The sequence below is a fragment of the Lepisosteus oculatus genome, unplaced genomic scaffold, assembly GCF_040954835.1.
Source record: "Lepisosteus oculatus isolate fLepOcu1 unplaced genomic scaffold, fLepOcu1.hap2 HAP2_SCAFFOLD_39, whole genome shotgun sequence".
NCBI classification, from domain to species: Eukaryota; Metazoa; Chordata; class Actinopteri; order Semionotiformes; family Lepisosteidae; genus Lepisosteus; species Lepisosteus oculatus.
The window spans coordinates 58,490-80,206 of record NW_027167923.1 but is presented as its reverse complement, the minus strand read 5'-3'; the positions used below and the strand labels follow the sequence as shown (position 1 = coordinate 80,206).

The window sequence follows — 21,717 nt, the reverse complement described above, 5'->3', positions numbered from 1 at the left end:
CACACTCGGTCGCATTAGTAATTATGTCACGTCTCTACTTAGCAGAGCATTCAAAGGCCCACTGGAAGTAGTAAAGCACTAAAACACTGCAAAACTGAACTCGGGAAAATCATACTGGGAGCTCTGAGCGATGTCTGCATCCAAGCCATCCAATACGGACTCTGAAACCTTGGAATATCAACACTATGATGCGCTACCTTTTACCTGGAGCAAAACGATGGAATTAGAAGAATGCTTACCGCAGGATACAACTGTGCCGCTGTTATTTGGAGCACGGTTTTCACTTGCATGAAAACTACAGCAGAACGTAGAAGGATGATCACTGAGGAGTCCACGCGGGCATGCTGAGGAGATTGTAGGTCGTACATTTCAATGATTACTGACATTTGCGCTGCTGGAGGTACAGTAATCAACAAAGAACAGGGTGTGCTACTCTCGAATCCGGTCAGCACATGATGAAAAGCCAGGAAGTATACCTTGTCAAATTGCCGTCAACAGGGACAAGTTAACCACCAGCTCCACCGGCGCCCGGCTAGCTCAGTCGGTAGAGCATGAGACTCTTAATCTCAGGGTCGTGGGTTCGAGCCCCACGTTGGGCGGTGCCCGTCTCCTTATTAACAAAGTTTCCCGCTCATCCTTGAACCTCTTACACCTCGATGGTACCGAGCACTGCGTTTTAATGCACAGGTGTGATCAAACCGAGATGAAAAGGGCGTATCTAGCTCCTTGCCCGAGAGATAAATCAAAGGTTCCGCAGATAATCCCTTGGCTCCGGTCACCCGGACGCAGATAGGAGCTGCAGCCATCATAACTTGTATGAAAACTAAGAAGAGCTCCTGTCTATTTACAGTTTCATTTACTCTAGCGTTTCCTTAAACATTGTGTGTACGAAGGCTAAGAAATTGGAGAGCTATTCTAATACAATAACTATTAGGAATCTTTTCGGCATAACAGTTTCACTGTGATTTTGCAGGTAACACGTACGTTGGGAAAACATTTTGAACGCGATCAATAACCGCACTGGAAAAATGTGGGAAAGAAAGGGCGAAAAGCGACTCTTCAACATGTGGAAATATCTTCCTGAGCGGAGCCCTCTTCTCGAAGCTCAACACTCTGCAAGAGTCACTTCTCCCAACTTGCGCCCGCAGGTTTCCGTAGTGTGCCTGCAAAGAGCCATCCGCTTGAGACAGGTGCACCTCCCGATTTCATTGAACTAAGCTAGATGCACAATTTCTAATGCAGCCTTCATCACAATAGACAGTTCATTTCTCGAAAGCTTGTCGTAAAAAAAGGAAACAAAGAACGAAAACGTATAGCTGACAATCTTCTGAAGATGCAGATTCAGCTTTGGGGAAATGGACATTTTATGTATGCAGATGCTTTTCAAGCGCTGGTTTTAGAACGTCGCTGTGCTTCCAGCATCCTTTTCAGCCTTCTAAACTGGCTACCGAGGTGCCGATCACATTGTAAAGCGGTTGAGAGGCCGGAGCTGCTCAAACCGCTCTTGCCGTTTCCCATCAATCAAAAGCACTATGTTGTTTCTTTGTATGGAAAGCTTTTCAAGTCTGGCATCGACACGCACCTTTCCTGAAACGTCCAAAAGGTGAATGCTTCGCAAAGAAATCCAGTCTACCTTCAGGGGGCATGATGTTGAAATCGGAATGAGCCCTGGGTGGGCTTGAAGCAGCAGCTGTTCAGTTAACAGCTGCACAGAAACGCACCCCGCTTGCTTTGTATCATTCGCAAGTTTCTGGTTAAAGAGTAAAAAAGGCTGGAATTCTTCTGCCAGCCGGCAGGATTTCTTCTGCACTCACCCAGAAAAGCCAAGAATTGTATTTCATCTTTCGCAAGCTGTATTTTCCAGGAGGAGAATGAATACTTGCATTAAACTGAATCAAGCCGACAGAGACGCACAGCCGTTGTTTTTCTCCATGGGAAGTTTTTCGTTAAGGAAAAACACCGTTGTCATTTTCTTGCCAGCCGGCGGTATTTCTTGTGCAGCGATGAGCCAGATTTGTATTTCGTATTTCGCAAGTTGTGTGAATTTCTTGAAGTTGAAAGTGAATTCGCTCCAGAAAAGAAATGTCCAGTCGCATGAAAGCCGTGGCTGTTTGTTAAACCGCAGGACCTGAGCTTGCGTTCTGTTTCTCATGGCGTTCGCAAAGGCGATTCCTGCCTTTAAAACTGCTGTGTCTGCGACTGAAAGTGGCGTGTGGCGCAGCTTCTAAAGTCTTGTTGACGCTCCTCGATGTTGCTTTCTCTCTGCCTAAGGAAGTTCGATTGTCGCGTCGGAACGGGGAGACCTAATCCTTCCAGCTTTAAGCCACCCTTCAGTCTTCTGAAGGGTGTCCGAGTGCTAGCATGTCATTTGGCTTTTTTTCTGGGGAAACGGAGAGCGACATTGAAAAAGGTTACCTCCGCCGCCTCGCCCTCCGTGTTAAATGATCGCAAGCCGGCGGCGGCGGCGCTCCCTGTAGTCGTGGCCGAGCGGTTAAGGCGATGGGCTAGAAAGCCATTGGGGTCTCCCCGCGTCGGCTCGAATCCTGCCGACTACGGCGCCCTTCTCCTGTCGCTTCGGCCTGCCCAGAAAAAGGCGGAGTGCTGTTTCTCTCTTCCTGCTTCTTGTACAAACGCTAAATCGCTTGGACCTGCTGCCTTGGAAGTAATGTCTTCAACATCCACCAGTGACATTTCACAGCTGGAAGCACACAGCCACGCTTTTGGCATTGGCATGTCTTGCGCCCTACTTCCAGCCTTTGAAGACCTAATTATTCAAACTGAAAGAACAGGCTGAATGAGTGTTTGCAGTGCACCAGGAGGAGCAGGGACCATAGCATTGGAGGGGTGAGGATGGCGCAGATGGAAACGTTTTCATGCGCTCCTCTGGGAGGAATGAAAAGAAAAGACGAAACCGGAAACAGTAGTAGCCGCAAGAGGAAGTGTCTTCAAGCGCCAAGCAAGCGCTCCTCGTTAGTATAGTGGTGCGTATCCCCGCCTGTCACGTGGGAGACCAGGGATGGATTGCTTGACGGCGAGCCAGGTTGCTTTTCTCCCATCAGATTCCAACCGCTAATGCTAACGCAGTGTGTGGGAGCTTACATGCTTTTCCTTTCCCGTCTTTTTCGGACGACTGTTCCAAAGGGGTAACCTGAAGGAATAGGGGCCTGAAGACACGAGGCATTCTTAAACCAGCACTGGGCTGCACGGCCTTCTGTTGTGATCAGGTTATATTCGAGTCAAAAAGCCAGAGCATCCGCTTCCATCCTATGGAGCACGAGCTAAATCGGAAGAGGCAGGGGATACACCTACGCCTATCGGCGCACGTTCCCTGCGTCAGGCTGCTTCACCCATTTGCACCCATTTGCACCCGACTGGAGACGGCACTGAGCAAGCTTTTTGTCAGGAGTGGGATTCGAACCCACGCCTCCAGGGGAGACTGCGACCTGAACGCAGCGCCTTAGACCGCTCGGCCATCCTGACGCGGGCCCCCTGTCCGGGGGCGGTCTGATGAGCCACCGCGATCCCACTACGCTCCTCGAGTATCGCACTGTTATTAATACTACAGTGTGACTCCAGCATTAAAATGTTTGGAAAATGTGTCGGCTTTTATAATCCAGTGTAGAGCAGCATGTGATGATTTGTGCTACAACACCAAGCGCTCAAAGTGACGTCTGCGTTTGTCGTTGAAACTTTCAACTCTTTCATCACTTATGTAGGAAATAAAAAGAGCAGTTGTGCGCCACACGCAGAGAGGCCGTCAGCAGAGTGGCGCAGCGGAAGCGTGCTGGGCCCATAACCCAGAGGTCGATGGATCGAAACCATCCTCTGCTACATGTGTCCTATGCACGATTCCTAAGCATGCCATTGGGTTAGCAAAGTGCCTTCAAATAGTCTGCATCTCCCTTTCTTTAAATTCTGTCCTGAGTTTCTCTCTCGTGTGTGTTTGTGCAAGCTTGACACTTGTGGGACTCTTTAATCTTCACCAATACGGAGATGACCAAATGTGTCTTCGGTTGTTCTGAGGTCTTTGATAGTTTCTTTGAAAGCTTCAACTGAACCTCGAAATCGAAGCAGTTATGTTTATATTGATTTCTCGCGTTAATCATTACGAACCAGGAACAGCCAGCACACTCGGTCGCATTAGTAATTATGTCACGTCTCTACTTAGCAGAGCATTCAAAGGCCCACTGGAAGTAGTAAAGCACTAAAACACTGCAAAACTGAACTCGGGAAAATCATACTGGGAGCTCTGAGCGATGTCTGCATCCAAGCCATCCAATACGGACTCTGAAACCTTGGAATATCAACACTATGATGCGCTACCTTTTACCTGGAGCAAAACGATGGAATTAGAAGAATGCTTACCGCAGGATACAACTGTGCCGCTGTTATTTGGAGCACGGTTTTCACTTGCATGAAAACTACAGCAGAACGTAGAAGGATGATCACTGAGGAGTCCACGCGGGCATGCTGAGGAGATTGTAGGTCGTACATTTCAATGATTACTGACATTTGCGCTGCTGGAGGTACAGTAATCAACAAAGAACAGGGTGTGCTACTCTCGAATCCGGTCAGCACATGATGAAAAGCCAGGAAGTATACCTTGTCAAATTGCCGTCAACAGGGACAAGTTAACCACCAGCTCCACCGGCGCCCGGCTAGCTCAGTCGGTAGAGCATGAGACTCTTAATCTCAGGGTCGTGGGTTCGAGCCCCACGTTGGGCGGTGCCCGTCTCCTTATTAACAAAGTTTCCCGCTCATCCTTGAACCTCTTACACCTCGATGGTACCGAGCACTGCGTTTTAATGCACAGGTGTGATCAAACCGAGATGAAAAGGGCGTATCTAGCTCCTTGCCCGAGAGATAAATCAAAGGTTCCGCAGATAATCCCTTGGCTCCGGTCACCCGGACGCAGATAGGAGCTGCAGCCATCATAACTTGTATGAAAACTAAGAAGAGCTCCTGTCTATTTACAGTTTCATTTACTCTAGCGTTTCCTTAAACATTGTGTGTACGAAGGCTAAGAAATTGGAGAGCTATTCTAATACAATAACTATTAGGAATCTTTTCGGCATAACAGTTTCACTGTGATTTTGCAGGTAACACGTACGTTGGGAAAACATTTTGAACGCGATCAATAACCGCACTGGAAAAATGTGGGAAAGAAAGGGCGAAAAGCGACTCTTCAACATGTGGAAATATCTTCCTGAGCGGAGCCCTCTTCTCGAAGCTCAACACTCTGCAAGAGTCACTTCTCCCAACTTGCGCCCGCAGGTTTCCGTAGTGTGCCTGCAAAGAGCCATCCGCTTGAGACAGGTGCACCTCCCGATTTCATTGAACTAAGCTAGATGCACAATTTCTAATGCAGCCTTCATCACAATAGACAGTTCATTTCTCGAAAGCTTGTCGTAAAAAAAGGAAACAAAGAACAAAAACGTATAGCTGACAATCTTCTGAAGATGCAGATTCAGCTTTGGGGAAATGGACATTTTATGTATGCAGATGCTTTTCAAGCGCTGGTTTTAGAACGTCGCTGTGCTTCCAGCATCCTTTTCAGCCTTCTAAACTGGCTACCGAGGTGCCGATCACATTGTAAAGCGGTTGAGAGGCCGGAGCTGCTCAAACCGCTCTTGCCGTTTCCCATCAATCAAAAGCACTATGTTGTTTCTTTGTATGGAAAGCTTTTCAAGTCTGGCATCGACACGCACCTTTCCTGAAACGTCCAAAAGGTGAATGCTTCGCAAAGAAATCCAGTCTACCTTCAGGGGGCATGATGTTGAAATCGGAATGAGCCCTGGGTGGGCTTGAAGCAGCAGCTGTTCAGTTAACAGCTGCACAGAAACGCACCCCGCTTGCTTTGTATCATTCGCAAGTTTCTGGTTAAAGAGTAAAAAAGGCTGGAATTCTTCTGCCAGCCGGCAGGATTTCTTCTGCACTCACCCAGAAAAGCCAAGAATTGTATTTCATCTTTCGCAAGCTGTATTTTCCAGGAGGAGAATGAATACTTGCATTAAACTGAATCAAGCCGACAGAGACGCACAGCCGTTGTTTTTCTCCATGGGAAGTTTTTCGTTAAGGAAAAACACCGTTGTCATTTTCTTGCCAGCCGGCGGTATTTCTTGTGCAGCGATGAGCCAGATTTGTATTTCGTATTTCGCAAGTTGTGTGAATTTCTTGAAGTTGAAAGTGAATTCGCTCCAGAAAAGAAATGTCCAGTCGCATGAAAGCCGTGGCTGTTTGTTAAACCGCAGGACCTGAGCTTGCGTTCTGTTTCTCATGGTGTTCGCAAAGGCGATTCCTGCCTTTAAAACTGCTGTGTCTGCGACTGAAAGTGGCGTGTGGCGCAGCTTCTAAAGTCTTGTTGACGCTCCTCGATGTTGCTTTCTCTCTGCCTAAGGAAGTTCGATTGTCGCGTCGGAACGGGGAGACCTAATCCTTCCAGCTTTAAGCCACCCTTCAGTCTTCTGAAGGGTGTCCGAGTGCTAGCATGTCATTTGGCTTTTTTTCTGGGGAAACGGAGAGCGACATTGAAAAAGGTTACCTCCGCCGCCTCGCCCTCCGTGTTAAATGATCGCAAGCCGGCGGCGGCGGCGCTCCCTGTAGTCGTGGCCGAGCGGTTAAGGCGATGGGCTAGAAAGCCATTGGGGTCTCCCCGCGTCGGCTCGAATCCTGCCGACTACGGCGCCCTTCTCCTGTCGCTTCGGCCTGCCCAGAAAAAGGCGGAGTGCTGTTTCTCTCTTCCTGCTTCTTGTACAAACGCTAAATCGCTTGGACCTGCTGCCTTGGAAGTAATGTCTTCAACATCCACCAGTGACATTTCACAGCTGGAAGCACACAGCCACGCTTTTGGCATTGGCATGTCTTGCGCCCTACTTCCAGCCTTTGAAGACCTAATTATTCAAACTGAAAGAACCGGCTGAATGAGTGTTTGCAGTGCACCAGGAGGAGCAGGGACCATAGCATTGGAGGGGTGAGGATGGCGCAGATGGAAACGTTTTCATGCGCTCCTCTGGGAGGAATGAAAAGAAAAGACGAAACCGGAAACAGTAGTAGCCGCAAGAGGAAGTGTCTTCAAGCGCCAAGCAAGCGCTCCTCGTTAGTATAGTGGTGCGTATCCCCGCCTGTCACGTGGGAGACCAGGGATGGATTGCTTGACGGCGAGCCAGGTTGCTTTTCTCCCATCAGATTCCAACCGCTAATGCTAACGCAGTGTGTGGGAGCTTACATGCTTTTCCTTTCCCGTCTTTTTCGGACGACTGTTCCAAAGGGGTAACCTGAAGGAATAGGGGCCTGAAGACACGAGGCATTCTTAAACCAGCACTGGGCTGCACGGCCTTCTGTTGTGATCAGGTTATATTCGAGTCAAAAAGCCAGAGCATCCGCTTCCATCCTATGGAGCACGAGCTAAATCGGAAGAGGCAGGGGATACACCTACGCCTATCGGCGCACGTTCCCTGCGTCAGGCTGCTTCACCCATTTGCACCCGACTGGAGACGGCACTGAGCAAGCTTTTTGTCAGGAGTGGGATTCGAACCCACGCCTCCAGGGGAGACTGCGACCTGAACGCAGCGCCTTAGACCGCTCGGCCATCCTGACGCGGGCCCCCTGTCCCGGGGCGGTCTGATGAGCCACCGCGATCCCACTACGCTCCTCGAGTATCGCACTGTTATTAATACTACAGTGTGACTCCAGCATTAAAATGTTTGGAAAATGTGTCGGCTTTTATAATCCAGTGTAGAGCAGCATGTGATGATTTGTGCTACAACACCAAGCGCTCAAAGTGACGTCTGCGTTTGTCGTTGAAACTTTCAACTCTTTCATCACTTATGTAGGAAATAAAAAGAGCAGTTGTGCGCCACACGCAGAGAGGCCGTCAGCAGAGTGGCGCAGCGGAAGCGTGCTGGGCCCATAACCCAGAGGTCGATGGATCGAAACCATCCTCTGCTACATGTGTCCTATGCACGATTCCTAAGCATGCCATTGGGTTAGCAAAGTGCCTTCAAATAGTCTGCATCTCCCTTTCTTTAAATTCTGTCCTGAGTTTCTCTCTCGTGTGTGTTTGTGCAAGCTTGACACTTGTGGGACTCTTTAATCTTCACCAATACGGAGATGACCAAATGTGTCTTCGGTTGTTCTGAGGTCTTTGATAGTTTCTTTGAAAGCTTCAACTGAACCTCGAAATCGAAGCAGTTATGTTTATATTGATTTCTCGCGTTAATCATTACGAACCAGGAACAGCCAGCACACTCGGTCGCATTAGTAATTATGTCACGTCTCTACTTAGCAGAGCATTCAAAGGCCCACTGGAAGTAGTAAAGCACTAAAACACTGCAAAACTGAACTCGGGAAAATCATACTGGGAGCTCTGAGCGATGTCTGCATCCAAGCCATCCAATACGGACTCTGAAACCTTGGAATATCAACACTATGATGCGCTACCTTTTACCTGGAGCAAAACGATGGAATTAGAAGAATGCTTACCGCAGGATACAACTGTGCCGCTGTTATTTGGAGCACGGTTTTCACTTGCATGAAAACTACAGCAGAACGTAGAAGGATGATCACTGAGGAGTCCACGCGGGCATGCTGAGGAGATTGTAGGTCGTACATTTCAATGATTACTGACATTTGCGCTGCTGGAGGTACAGTAATCAACAAAGAACAGGGTGTGCTACTCTCGAATCCGGTCAGCACATGATGAAAAGCCAGGAAGTATACCTTGTCAAATTGCCGTCAACAGGGACAAGTTAACCACCAGCTCCACCGGCGCCCGGCTAGCTAAGTCGGTAGAGCATGAGACTCTTAATCTCAGGGTCGTGGGTTCGAGCCCCACGTTGGGCGGTGCCCGTCTCCTTATTAACAAAGTTTCCCGCTCATCCTTGAACCTCTTACACCTCGATGGTACCGAGCACTGCGTTTTAATGCACAGGTGTGATCAAACCGAGATGAAAAGGGCGTATCTAGCTCCTTGCCCGAGAGATAAATCAAAGGTTCCGCAGATAATCCCTTGGCTCCGGTCACCCGGACGCAGATAGGAGCTGCAGCCATCATAACTTGTATGAAAACTAAGAAGAGCTCCTGTCTATTTACAGTTTCATTTACTCTAGCGTTTCCTTAAACATTGTGTGTACGAAGGCTAAGAAATTGGAGAGCTATTCTAATACAATAACTATTAGGAATCTTTTCGGCATAACAGTTTCACTGTGATTTTGCAGGTAACACGTACGTTGGGAAAACATTTTGAACGCGATCAATAACCGCACTGGAAAAATGTGGGAAAGAAAGGGCGAAAAGCGACTCTTCAACATGTGGAAATATCTTCCTGAGCGGAGCCCTCTTCTCGAAGCTCAACACTCTGCAAGAGTCACTTCTCCCAACTTGCGCCCGCAGGTTTCCGTAGTGTGCCTGCAAAGAGCCATCCGCTTGAGACAGGTGCACCTCCCGATTTCATTGAACTAAGCTAGATGCACAATTTCTAATGCAGCCTTCATCACAATAGACAGTTCATTTCTCGAAAGCTTGTCGTAAAAAAAGGAAACAAAGAACAAAAACGTATAGCTGACAATCTTCTGAAGATGCAGATTCAGCTTTGGGGAAATGGACATTTTATGTATGCAGATGCTTTTCAAGCGCTGGTTTTAGAACGTCGCTGTGCTTCCAGCATCCTTTTCAGCCTTCTAAACTGGCTACCGAGGTGCCGATCACATTGTAAAGCGGTTGAGAGGCCGGAGCTGCTCAAACCGCTCTTGCCGTTTCCCATCAATCAAAAGCACTATGTTGTTTCTTTGTATGGAAAGCTTTTCAAGTCTGGCATCGACACGCACCTTTCCTGAAACGTCCAAAAGGTGAATGCTTCGCAAAGAAATCCAGTCTACCTTCAGGGGGCATGATGTTGAAATCGGAATGAGCCCTGGGTGGGCTTGAAGCAGCAGCTGTTCAGTTAACAGCTGCACAGAAACGCACCCCGCTTGCTTTGTATCATTCGCAAGTTTCTGGTTAAAGAGTAAAAAAGGCTGGAATTCTTCTGCCAGCCGGCAGGATTTCTTCTGCACTCACCCAGAAAAGCCAAGAATTGTATTTCATCTTTCGCAAGCTGTATTTTCCAGGAGGAGAATGAATACTTGCATTAAACTGAATCAAGCCGACAGAGACGCACAGCCGTTGTTTTTCTCCATGGGAAGTTTTTCGTTAAGGAAAAACACCGTTGTCATTTTCTTGCCAGCCGGCGGTATTTCTTGTGCAGCGATGAGCCAGATTTGTATTTCGTATTTCGCAAGTTGTGTGAATTTCTTGAAGTTGAAAGTGAATTCGCTCCAGAAAAGAAATGTCCAGTCGCATGAAAGCCGTGGCTGTTTGTTAAACCGCAGGACCTGAGCTTGCGTTCTGTTTCTCATGGCGTTCGCAAAGGCGATTCCTGCCTTTAAAACTGCTGTGTCTGCGACTGAAAGTGGCGTGTGGCGCAGCTTCTAAAGTCTTGTTGACGCTCCTCGATGTTGCTTTCTCTCTGCCTAAGGAAGTTCGATTGTCGCGTCGGAACGGGGAGACCTAATCCTTCCAGCTTTAAGCCACCCTTCAGTCTTCTGAAGGGTGTCCGAGTGCTAGCATGTCATTTGGCTTTTTTTCTGGGGAAACGGAGAGCGACATTGAAAAAGGTTACCTCCGCCGCCTCGCCCTCCGTGTTAAATGATCGCAAGCCGGCGGCGGCGGCGCTCCCTGTAGTCGTGGCCGAGCGGTTAAGGCGATGGGCTAGAAAGCCATTGGGGTCTCCCCGCGTCGGCTCGAATCCTGCCGACTACGGCGCCCTTCTCCTGTCGCTTCGGCCTGCCCAGAAAAAGGCGGAGTGCTGTTTCTCTCTTCCTGCTTCTTGTACAAACGCTAAATCGCTTGGACCTGCTGCCTTGGAACTAATGTCTTCAACATCCACCAGTGACATTTCACAGCTGGAAGCACACAGCCACGCTTTTGGCATTGGCATGTCTTGCGCCCTACTTCCAGCCTTTGAAGACCTAATTATTCAAACTGAAAGAACCGGCTGAATGAGTGTTTGCAGTGCACCAGGAGGAGCAGGGACCATAGCATTGGAGGGGTGAGGATGGCGCAGATGGAAACGTTTTCATGCGCTCCTCTGGGAGGAATGAAAAGAAAAGACGAAACCGGAAACAGTAGTAGCCGCAAGAGGAAGTGTCTTCAAGCGCCAAGCAAGCGCTCCTCGTTAGTATAGTGGTGCGTATCCCCGCCTGTCACGTGGGAGACCAGGGATGGATTGCTTGACGGCGAGCCAGGTTGCTTTTCTCCCATCAGATTCCAACCGCTAATGCTAACGCAGTGTGTGGGAGCTTACATGCTTTTCCTTTCCCGTCTTTTTCGGACGACTGTTCCAAAGGGGAAACCTGAAGGAATAGGGGCCTGAAGACACGAGGCATTCTTAAACCAGCACTGGGCTGCACGGCCTTCTGTTGTGATCAGGTTATATTCGAGTCAAAAAGCCAGAGCATCCGCTTCTATCCTATGGAGCACGAGCTAAATCGGAAGAGGCAGGGGATACACCTACGCCTATCGGCGCACGTTCCCTGCGTCAGGCTGCTTCACCCATTTGCACCCATTTGCACCCGACTGGAGACGGCACTGAGCAAGCTTTTTGTCAGGAGTGGGATTCGAACCCACGCCTCCAGGGGAGACTGCGACCTGAACGCAGCGCCTTAGACCGCTCGGCCATCCTGACGCGGGCCCCCTGTCCCGGGGCGGTCTGATGAGCCACCGCGATCCCACTACGCTCCTCGAGTATCGCACTGTTATTAATACTACAGTGTGACTCCAGCATTAAAATGTTTGGAAAATGTGTCGGCTTTTATAATCCAGTGTAGAGCAGCATGTGATGATTTGTGCTACAACACCAAGCGCTCAAAGTGACGTCTGCGTTTGTCGTTGAAACTTTCAACTCTTTCATCACTTATGTAGGAAATAAAAAGAGCAGTTGTGCGCCACACGCAGAGAGGCTGTCAGCAGAGTGGCGCAGCGGAAGCGTGCTGGGCCCATAACCCAGAGGTCGATGGATCGAAACCATCCTCTGCTACATGTGTCCTATGCACGATTCCTAAGCATGCCATTGGGTTAGCAAAGTGCCTTCAAATAGTCTGCATCTCCCTTTCTTTAAATTCTGTCCTGAGTTTCTCTCTCGTGTGTGTTTGTGCAAGCTTGACACTTGCGGGACTCTTTAATCTTCACCAATACGGAGATGACCAAATGTGTCTTCGGTTGTTCTGAGGTCTTTGATAGTTTCTTTGAAAGCTTCAACTGAACCTCGAAATCGAAGCAGTTATGTTTATATTGATTTCTCGCGTTAATCATTACGAACCAGGAACAGCCAGCACACTCGGTCGCATTAGTAATTATGTCACGTCTCTACTTAGCAGAGCATTCAAAGGCCCACTGGAAGTAGTAAAGCACTAAAACACTGCAAAACTGAACTCGGGAAAATCATACTGGGAGCTCTGAGCGATGTCTGCATCCAAGCCATCCAATACGGACTCTGAAACCTTGGAATATCAACACTATGATGCGCTACCTTTTACCTGGAGCAAAACGATGGAATTAGAAGAATGCTTACCGCAGGATACAACTGTGCCGCTGTTATTTGGAGCACGGTTTTCACTTGCATGAAAACTACAGCAGAACGTAGAAGGATGATCACTGAGGAGTCCACGCGGGCATGCTGAGGAGATTGTAGGTCGTACATTTCAATGATTACTGACATTTGCGCTGCTGGAGGTACAGTAATCAACAAAGAACAGGGTGTGCTACTCTCGAATCCGGTCAGCACATGATGAAAAGCCAGGAAGTATACCTTGTCAAATTGCCGTCAACAGGGACAAGTTAACCACCAGCTCCACCGGCGCCCGGCTAGCTCAGTCGGTAGAGCATGAGACTCTTAATCTCAGGGTCGTGGGTTCGAGCCCCACGTTGGGCGGTGCCCGTCTCCTTATTAACAAAGTTTCCCGCTCATCCTTGAACCTCTTACACCTCGATGGTACCGAGCACTGCGTTTTAATGCACAGGTGTGATCAAACCGAGATGAAAAGGGCGTATCTAGCTCCTTGCCCGAGAGATAAATCAAAGGTTCCGCAGATAATCCCTTGGCTCCGGTCACCCGGACGCAGATAGGAGCTGCAGCCATCATAACTTGTATGAAAACTAAGAAGAGCTCCTGTCTATTTACAGTTTCATTTACTCTAGCGTTTCCTTAAACATTGTGTGTACGAAGGCTAAGAAATTGGAGAGCTATTCTAATACAATAACTATTAGGAATCTTTTCGGCATAACAGTTTCACTGTGATTTTGCAGGTAACACGTACGTTGGGAAAACATTTTGAACGCGATCAATAACCGCACTGGAAAAATGTGGGAAAGAAAGGGCGAAAAGCGACTCTTCAACATGTGGAAATATCTTCCTGAGCGGAGCCCTCTTCTCGAAGCTCAACACTCTGCAAGAGTCACTTCTCCCAACTTGCGCCCGCAGGCTTCCGTAGTGTGCCTGCAAAGAGCCATCCGCTTGAGACAGGTGCACCTCCCGATTTCATTGAACTAAGCTAGATGCACAATTTCTAATGCAGCCTTCATCACAATAGACAGTTCATTTCTCGAAAGCTTGTCGTAAAAAAAGGAAACAAAGAACGAAAACGTATAGCTGACAATCTTCTGAAGATGCAGATTCAGCTTTGGGGAAATGGACATTTTATGTATGCAGATGCTTTTCAAGCGCTGGTTTTAGAACGTCGCTGTGCTTCCAGCATCCTTTTCAGCCTTCTAAACTGGCTACCGAGGTGCCGATCACATTGTAAAGCGGTTGAGAGGCCGGAGCTGCTCAAACCGCTCTTGCCGTTTCCCATCAATCAAAAGCACTATGTTGTTTCTTTGTATGGAAAGCTTTTCAAGTCTGGCATCGACACGCACCTTTCCTGAAACGTCCAAAAGGTGAATGCTTCGCAAAGAAATCCAGTCTACCTTCAGGGGGCATGATGTTGAAATCGGAATGAGCCCTGGGTGGGCTTGAAGCAGCAGCTGTTCAGTTAACAGCTGCACAGAAACGCACCCCGCTTGCTTTGTATCATTCGCAAGTTTCTGGTTAAAGAGTAAAAAAGGCTGGAATTCTTCTGCCAGCCGGCAGGATTTCTTCTGCACTCACCCAGAAAAGCCAAGAATTGTATTTCATCTTTCGCAAGCTGTATTTTCCAGGAGGAGAATGAATACTTGCATTAAACTGAATCAAGCCGACAGAGACGCACAGCCGTTGTTTTTCTCCATGGGAAGTTTTTCGTTAAGGAAAAACACCGTTGTCATTTTCTTGCCAGCCGGCGGTATTTCTTGTGCAGCGATGAGCCAGATTTGTATTTCGTATTTCGCAAGTTGTGTGAATTTCTTGAAGTTGAAAGTGAATTCGCTCCAGAAAAGAAATGTCCAGTCGCATGAAAGCCGTGGCTGTTTGTTAAACCGCAGGACCTGAGCTTGCGTTCTGTTTCTCATGGTGTTCGCAAAGGCGATTCCTGCCTTTAAAACTGCTGTGTCTGCGACTGAAAGTGGCGTGTGGCGCAGCTTCTAAAGTCTTGTTGACGCTCCTCGATGTTGCTTTCTCTCTGCCTAAGGAAGTTCGATTGTCGCGTCGGAACGGGGAGACCTAATCCTTCCAGCTTTAAGCCACCCTTCAGTCTTCTGAAGGGTGTCCGAGTGCTAGCATGTCATTTGGCTTTTTTTCTGGGGAAACGGAGAGCGACATTGAAAAAGGTTACCTCCGCCGCCTCGCCCTCCGTGTTAAATGATCGCAAGCCGGCGGCGGCGGCGCTCCCTGTAGTCGTGGCCGAGCGGTTAAGGCGATGGGCTAGAAAGCCATTGGGGTCTCCCCGCGTCGGCTCGAATCCTGCCGACTACGGCGCCCTTCTCCTGTCGCTTCGGCCTGCCCAGAAAAAGGCGGAGTGCTGTTTCTCTCTTCCTGCTTCTTGTACAAACGCTAAATCGCTTGGACCTGCTGCCTTGGAAGTAATGTCTTCAACATCCACCAGTGACATTTCACAGCTGGAAGCACACAGCCACGCTTTTGGCATTGGCATGTCTTGCGCCCTACTTCCAGCCTTTGAAGACCTAATTATTCAAACTGAAAGAACCGGCTGAATGAGTGTTTGCAGTGCACCAGGAGGAGCAGGGACCATAGCATTGGAGGGGTGAGGATGGCGCAGATGGAAACGTTTTCATGCGCTCCTCTGGGAGGAATGAAAAGAAAAGACGAAACCGGAAACAGTAGTAGCCGCAAGAGGAAGTGTCTTCAAGCGCCAAGCAAGCGCTCCTCGTTAGTATAGTGGTGCGTATCCCCGCCTGTCACGTGGGAGACCAGGGATGGATTGCTTGACGGCGAGCCAGGTTGCTTTTCTCCCATCAGATTCCAACCGCTAATGCTAACGCAGTGTGTGGGAGCTTACATGCTTTTCCTTTCCCGTCTTTTTCGGACGACTGTTCCAAAGGGGTAACCTGAAGGAATAGGGGCCTGAAGACACGAGGCATTCTTAAACCAGCACTGGGCTGCACGGCCTTCTGTTGTGATCAGGTTATATTCGAGTCAAAAAGCCAGAGCATCCGCTTCCATCCTATGGAGCACGAGCTAAATCGGAAGAGGCAGGGGATACACCTACGCCTATCGGCGCACGTTCCCTGCGTCAGGCTGCTTCACCCATTTGCACCCGACTGGAGACGGCACTGAGCAAGCTTTTTGTCAGGAGTGGGATTCGAACCCACGCCTCCAGGGGAGACTGCGACCTGAACGCAGCGCCTTAGACCGCTCGGCCATCCTGACGCGGGCCCCCTGTCCCGGGGCGGTCTGATGAGCCACCGCGATCCCACTACGCTCCTCGAGTATCGCACTGTTATTAATACTACAGTGTGACTCCAGCATTAAAATGTTTGGAAAATGTGTCGGCTTTTATAATCCAGTGTAGAGCAGCATGTGATGATTTGTGCTACAACACCAAGCGCTCAAAGTGACGTCTGCGTTTGTCGTTGAAACTTTCAACTCTTTCATCACTTATGTAGGAAATAAAAAGAGCAGTTGTGCGCCACACGCAGAGAGGCCGTCAGCAGAGTGGCGCAGCGGAAGCGTGCTGGGCCCATAACCCAGAGGTCGATGGATCGAAACCATCCTCTGCTACATGTGTCCTATGCACGATTCCTAAGCATGCCATTGGGTTAGCAAAGTGCCTTCAAATAGTCTGCATCTCCCTTTCTTTAAATTCTGTCCTGAGTTTCTCTCTCGTGTGTGTTTGTGCAAGCTTGACACTTGTGGGACTCTTTAATCTTCACCAATACGGAGATGACCAAATGTGTCTTCGGTTGTTCTGAGGTCTTTGATAGTTTCTTTGAAAGCTTCAACTGAACCTCGAAATCGAAGCAGTTATGTTTATATTGATTTCTCGCGTTAATCATTACGAACCAGGAACAGCCAGCACACTCGGTCGCATTAGTAATTATGTCACGTCTCTACTTAGCAGAGCATTCAAAGGCCCACTGGAAGTAGTAAAGCACTAAAACACTGCAAAACTGAACTCGGGAAAATCATACTGGGAGCTCTGAGCGATGTCTGCATCCAAGCCATCCAATACGGACTCTGAAACCTTGGAATATCAACACTATGATGCGCTACCTTTTACCTGGAGCAAAACGATGGAATTAGAAGAATGCTTACCGCAGGATACAACTGTGCCGCTGTTATTTGGAGCACGGTTTTCACTTGCATGAAAACTACAGCAGAACGTAGAAGGATGATCACTGAGGAGTCCACGCGGGCATGCTGAGGAGATTGTAGGTCGTACATTTCAATGATTACTGACATTTGCGCTGCTGGAGGTACAGTAATCAACAAAGAACAGGGTGTGCTACTCTCGAATCCGGTCAGCACATGATGAAAAGCCAGGAAGTATACCTTGTCAAATTGCCGTCAACAGGGACAAGTTAACCACCAGCTCCACCGGCGCCCGGCTAGCTCAGTCGGTAGAGCATGAGACTCTTAATCTCAGGGTCGTGGGTTCGAGCCCCACGTTGGGCGGTGCCCGTCTCCTTATTAACAAAGTTTCCCGCTCATCCTTGAACCTCTTACACCTCGATGGTACCGAGCACTGCGTTTTAATGCACAGGTGTGATCAAACCGAGATGAAAAGGGCGTATCTAGCTCCTTGCCCGAGAGATAAATCAAAGGTTCCGCAGATAATCCCTTGGCTCCGGTCACCCGGACGCAGATAGGAGCTGCAGCCATCATAACTTGTATGAAAACTAAGAAGAGCTCCTGTCTATTTACAGTTTCATTTACTCTAGCGTTTCCTTAAACATTGTGTGTACGAAGGCTAAGAAATTGGAGAGCTATTCTAATACAATAACTATTAGGAATCTTTTCGGCATAACAGTTTCACTGTGATTTTGCAGGTAACACGTACGTTGGGAAAACATTTTGAACGCGATCAATAACCGCACTGGAAAAATGTGGGAAAGAAAGGGCGAAAAGCGACTCTTCAACATGTGGAAATATCTTCCTGAGCGGAGCCCTCTTCTCGAAGCTCAACACTCTGCAAGAGTCACTTCTCCCAACTTGCGCCCGCAGGCTTCCGTAGTGTGCCTGCAAAGAGCCATCCGCTTGAGACAGGTGCACCTCCCGATTTCATTGAACTAAGCTAGATGCACAATTTCTAATGCAGCCTTCATCACAATAGACAGTTCATTTCTCGAAAGCTTGTCGTAAAAAAAGGAAACAAAGAACGAAAACGTATAGCTGACAATCTTCTGAAGATGCAGATTCAGCTTTGGGGAAATGGACATTTTATGTATGCAGATGCTTTTCAAGCGCTGGTTTTAGAACGTCGCTGTGCTTCCAGCATCCTTTTCAGCCTTCTAAACTGGCTACCGAGGTGCCGATCACATTGTAAAGCGGTTGAGAGGCCGGAGCTGCTCAAACCGCTCTTGCCGTTTCCCATCAATCAAAAGCACTATGTTGTTTCTTTGTATGGAAAGCTTTTCAAGTCTGGCATCGACACGCACCTTTCCTGAAACGTCCAAAAGGTGAATGCTTCGCAAAGAAATCCAGTCTACCTTCAGGGGGCATGATGTTGAAATCGGAATGAGCCCTGGGTGGGCTTGAAGCAGCAGCTGTTCAGTTAACAGCTGCACAGAAACGCACCCCGCTTGCTTTGTATCATTCGCAAGTTTCTGGTTAAAGAGTAAAAAAGGCTGGAATTCTTCTGCCAGCCGGCAGGATTTCTTCTGCACTCACCCAGAAAAGCCAAGAATTGTATTTCATCTTTCGCAAGCTGTATTTTCCAGGAGGAGAATGAATACTTGCATTAAACTGAATCAAGCCGACAGAGACGCACAGCCGTTGTTTTTCTCCATGGGAAGTTTTTCGTTAAGGAAAAACACCGTTGTCATTTTCTTGCCAGCCGGCGGTATTTCTTGTGCAGCGATGAGCCAGATTTGTATTTCGTATTTCGCAAGTTGTGTGAATTTCTTGAAGTTGAAAGTGAATTCGCTCCAGAAAAGAAATGTCCAGTCGCATGAAAGCCGTGGCTGTTTGTTAAACCGCAGGACCTGAGCTTGCGTTCTGTTTCTCATGGCGTTCGCAAAGGCGATTCCTGCCTTTAAAACTGCTGTGTCTGCGACTGAAAGTGGCGTGTGGCGCAGCTTCTAAAGTCTTGTTGACGCTCCTCGATGTTGCTTTCTCTCTGCCTAAGGAAGTTCGATTGTCGCGTCGGAACGGGGAGACCTAATCCTTCCAGCTTTAAGCCACCCTTCAGTCTTCTGAAGGGTGTCCGAGTGCTAGCATGTCATTTGGCTTTTTTTCTGGGGAAACGGAGAGCGACATTGAAAAAGGTTACCTCCGCCGCCTCGCCCTCCGTGTTAAATGATCGCAAGCCGGCGGCGGCGGCGCTCCCTGTAGTCGTGGCCGAGCGGTTAAGGCGATGGGCTAGAAAGCCATTGGGGTCTCCCCGCGTCGGCTCGAATCCTGCCGACTACGGCGCCCTTCTCCTGTCGCTTCGGCCTGCCCAGAAAAAGGCGGAGTGCTGTTTCTCTCTTCCTGCTTCTTGTACAAACGCTAAATCGCTTGGACCTGCTGCCTTGGAAGTAATGTCTTCAACATCCACCAGTGACATTTCACAGCTGGAAGCACACAGCCACGCTTTTGGCATTGGCATGTCTTGCGCCCTACTTCCAGCCTTTGAAGACCTAATTATTCAAACTGAAAGAACCGGCTGAATGAGTGTTTGCAGTGCACCAGGAGGAGCAGGGACCATAGCATTGGAGGGGTGAGGATGGCGCAGATGGAAACGTTTTCATGCGCTCCTCTGGGAGGAATGAAAAGAAAAGACGAAACCGGAAACAGTAGTAGCCGCAAGAGGAAGTGTCTTCAAGCGCCAAGCAAGCGCTCCTCGTTAGTATAGTGGTGCGTATCCCCGCCTGTCACGTGGGAGACCAGGGATGGATTGCTTGACGGCGAGCCAGGTTGCTTTTCTCCCATCAGATTCCAACCGCTAATGCTAACGCAGTGTGTGGGAGCTTACATGCTTTTCCTTTCCCGTCTTTTTCGGACGACTGTTCCAAAGGGGTAACCTGAAGGAATAGGGGCCTGAAGACACGAGGCATTCTTAAACCAGCACTGGGCTGCACGGCCTTCTGTTGTGATCAGGTTATATTCGAGTCAAAAAGCCAGAGCATCCGCTTCCATCCTATGGAGCACGAGCTAAATCGGAAGAGGCAGGGGATACACCTACGCCTATCGGCGCACGTTCCCTGCGTCAGGCTGCTTCACCCATTTGCACCCGACTGGAGACGGCACTGAGCAAGCTTTTTGTCAGGAGTGGGATTCGAACCCACGCCTCCAGGGGAGACTGCGACCTGAACGCAGCGCCTTAGACCGCTCGGCCATCCTGACGCGGGCCCCCTGTCCCGGGGCGGTCTGATGAGCCACCGCGATCCCACTACGCTCCTCGAGTATCGCACTGTTATTAATACTACAGTGTGACTCCAGCATTAAAATGTTTGGAAAATGTGTCGGCTTTTATAATCCAGTGTAGAGCAGCATGTGATGATTTGTGCTACAACACCAAGCGCTCAAAGTGACGTCTGCGTTTGTCGTTGAAACTTTCAACTCTTTCATCACTTATGTAGGAAATAAAAAGAGCAGTTGTGCGCCACACGCAGAGAGGCCGTCAGCAGAGTGGCGCAGCGGAAGCGTGCTGGGCCCATAACCCAGAGGTCGATGGATCGAAACCATCCTCTGCTACATGTGTCCTATGCACGATTCCTAAGCATGCCATTGGGTTAGCAAAGTGCCTTCAAATAGTCTGCATCTCCCTTTCTTTAAATTCTGTCCTGAGTTTCTCTCTCGTGTGTGTTTGTGCAAGCTTGACACTTGTGGGACTCTTTAATCTTCACCAATACGGAGATGACCAAATGTGTCATCGGTTGTTCTGAGGTCTTTGATAGTTTCTTTGAAAGCTTCAACTGAACCTCGAAATCGAAGCAGTTATGTTTATATTGATTTCTCGCGTTAATCATTACGAACCAGGAACAGCCAGCACACTCGGTCGCATTAGTAATTATGTCACGTCTCTACTTAGCAGAGCATTCAAAGGCCCACTGGAAGTAGTAAAGCACTAAAACACTGCAAAACTGAACTCGGGAAAATCATACTGGGAGCTCTGAGCGATGTCTGCATCCAAGCCATCCAATACGGACTCTGAAACCTTGGAATATCAACACTATGATGCGCTACCTTTTACCTGGAGCAAAACGATGGAATTAGAAGAATGCTTACCGCAGGATACAACTGTGCCGCTGTTATTTGGAGCACGGTTTTCACTTGCATGAAAACTACAGCAGAACGTAGAAGGATGATCACTGAGGAGTCCACGCGGGCATGCTGAGGAGATTGTAGGTCGTACATTTCAATGATTACTGACATTTGCGCTGCTGGAGGTACAGTAATCAACAAAGAACAGGGTGTGCTACTCTCGAATCCGGTCAGCACATGATGAAAAGCCAGGAAGTATACCTTGTCAAATTGCCGTCAACAGGGACAAGTTAACCACCAGCTCCACCGGCGCCCGGCTAGCTCAGTCGGTAGAGCATGAGACTCTTAATCTCAGGGTCGTGGGTTCGAGCCCCACGTTGGGCGGTGCCCGTCTCCTTATTAACAAAGTTTCCCGCTCATCCTTGAACCTCTTACACCTCGATGGTACCGAGCACTGCGTTTTAATGCACAGGTGTGATCAAACCGAGATGAAAAGGGCGTATCTAGCTCCTTGCCCGAGAGATAAATCAAAGGTTCCGCAGATAATCCCTTGGCTCCGGTCACCCGGACGCAGATAGGAGCTGCAGCCATCATAACTTGTATGAAAACTAAGAAGAGCTCCTGTCTATTTACAGTTTCATTTACTCTAGCGTTTCCTTAAACATTGTGTGTACGAAGGCTAAGAAATTGGAGAGCTATTCTAATACAATAACTATTAGGAATCTTTTCGGCATAACAGTTTCACTGTGATTTTGCAGGTAACACGTACGTTGGGAAAACATTTTGAACGCGATCAATAACCGCACTGGAAAAATGTGGGAAAGAAAGGGCGAAAAGCGACTCTTCAACATGTGGAAATATCTTCCTGAGCGGAGCCCTCTTCTCGAAGCTCAACACTCTGC

At 48.7% G+C, this 21,717-nt stretch overlaps 10 non-coding genes across 10 annotated transcripts; 5 read left to right on the top strand and 5 right to left on the bottom strand.

The window, feature by feature from the left end:
* Window positions 1-526: 526 nt before the first annotated feature.
* On the top strand, window positions 527-599 carry trnak-cuu (transfer RNA lysine (anticodon CUU)). The gene has a single exon. It is a non-coding gene; the product is annotated as a tRNA-Lys (tRNA).
* A 2,798-nt stretch (window positions 600-3,397) lies between these two features.
* trnal-cag (transfer RNA leucine (anticodon CAG)) lies at window positions 3,398-3,480 on the bottom strand. The gene has a single exon. It is a non-coding gene; the product is annotated as a tRNA-Leu (tRNA).
* A 1,172-nt stretch (window positions 3,481-4,652) lies between these two features.
* Window positions 4,653-4,725, top strand: trnak-cuu (transfer RNA lysine (anticodon CUU)). Its single transcript has one exon. It is a non-coding gene; the product is annotated as a tRNA-Lys (tRNA).
* Window positions 4,726-7,513: 2,788 nt separating this feature from the next.
* On the bottom strand, window positions 7,514-7,596 carry trnal-cag (transfer RNA leucine (anticodon CAG)). The gene has a single exon. It is a non-coding gene; the product is annotated as a tRNA-Leu (tRNA).
* A 4,043-nt stretch (window positions 7,597-11,639) lies between these two features.
* Window positions 11,640-11,722, bottom strand: trnal-cag (transfer RNA leucine (anticodon CAG)). The gene has a single exon. It is a non-coding gene; the product is annotated as a tRNA-Leu (tRNA).
* A 1,172-nt stretch (window positions 11,723-12,894) lies between these two features.
* trnak-cuu (transfer RNA lysine (anticodon CUU)) lies at window positions 12,895-12,967 on the top strand. Its single transcript has one exon. It is a non-coding gene; the product is annotated as a tRNA-Lys (tRNA).
* Window positions 12,968-15,755: 2,788 nt separating this feature from the next.
* trnal-cag (transfer RNA leucine (anticodon CAG)) lies at window positions 15,756-15,838 on the bottom strand. The gene has a single exon. It is a non-coding gene; the product is annotated as a tRNA-Leu (tRNA).
* Window positions 15,839-17,010: 1,172 nt separating this feature from the next.
* Window positions 17,011-17,083, top strand: trnak-cuu (transfer RNA lysine (anticodon CUU)). The gene has a single exon. It is a non-coding gene; the product is annotated as a tRNA-Lys (tRNA).
* A 2,788-nt stretch (window positions 17,084-19,871) lies between these two features.
* On the bottom strand, window positions 19,872-19,954 carry trnal-cag (transfer RNA leucine (anticodon CAG)). Its single transcript has one exon. It is a non-coding gene; the product is annotated as a tRNA-Leu (tRNA).
* A 1,172-nt stretch (window positions 19,955-21,126) lies between these two features.
* Window positions 21,127-21,199, top strand: trnak-cuu (transfer RNA lysine (anticodon CUU)). Its single transcript has one exon. It is a non-coding gene; the product is annotated as a tRNA-Lys (tRNA).
* The last annotated feature ends 518 nt before the right edge of the window (window positions 21,200-21,717 follow it).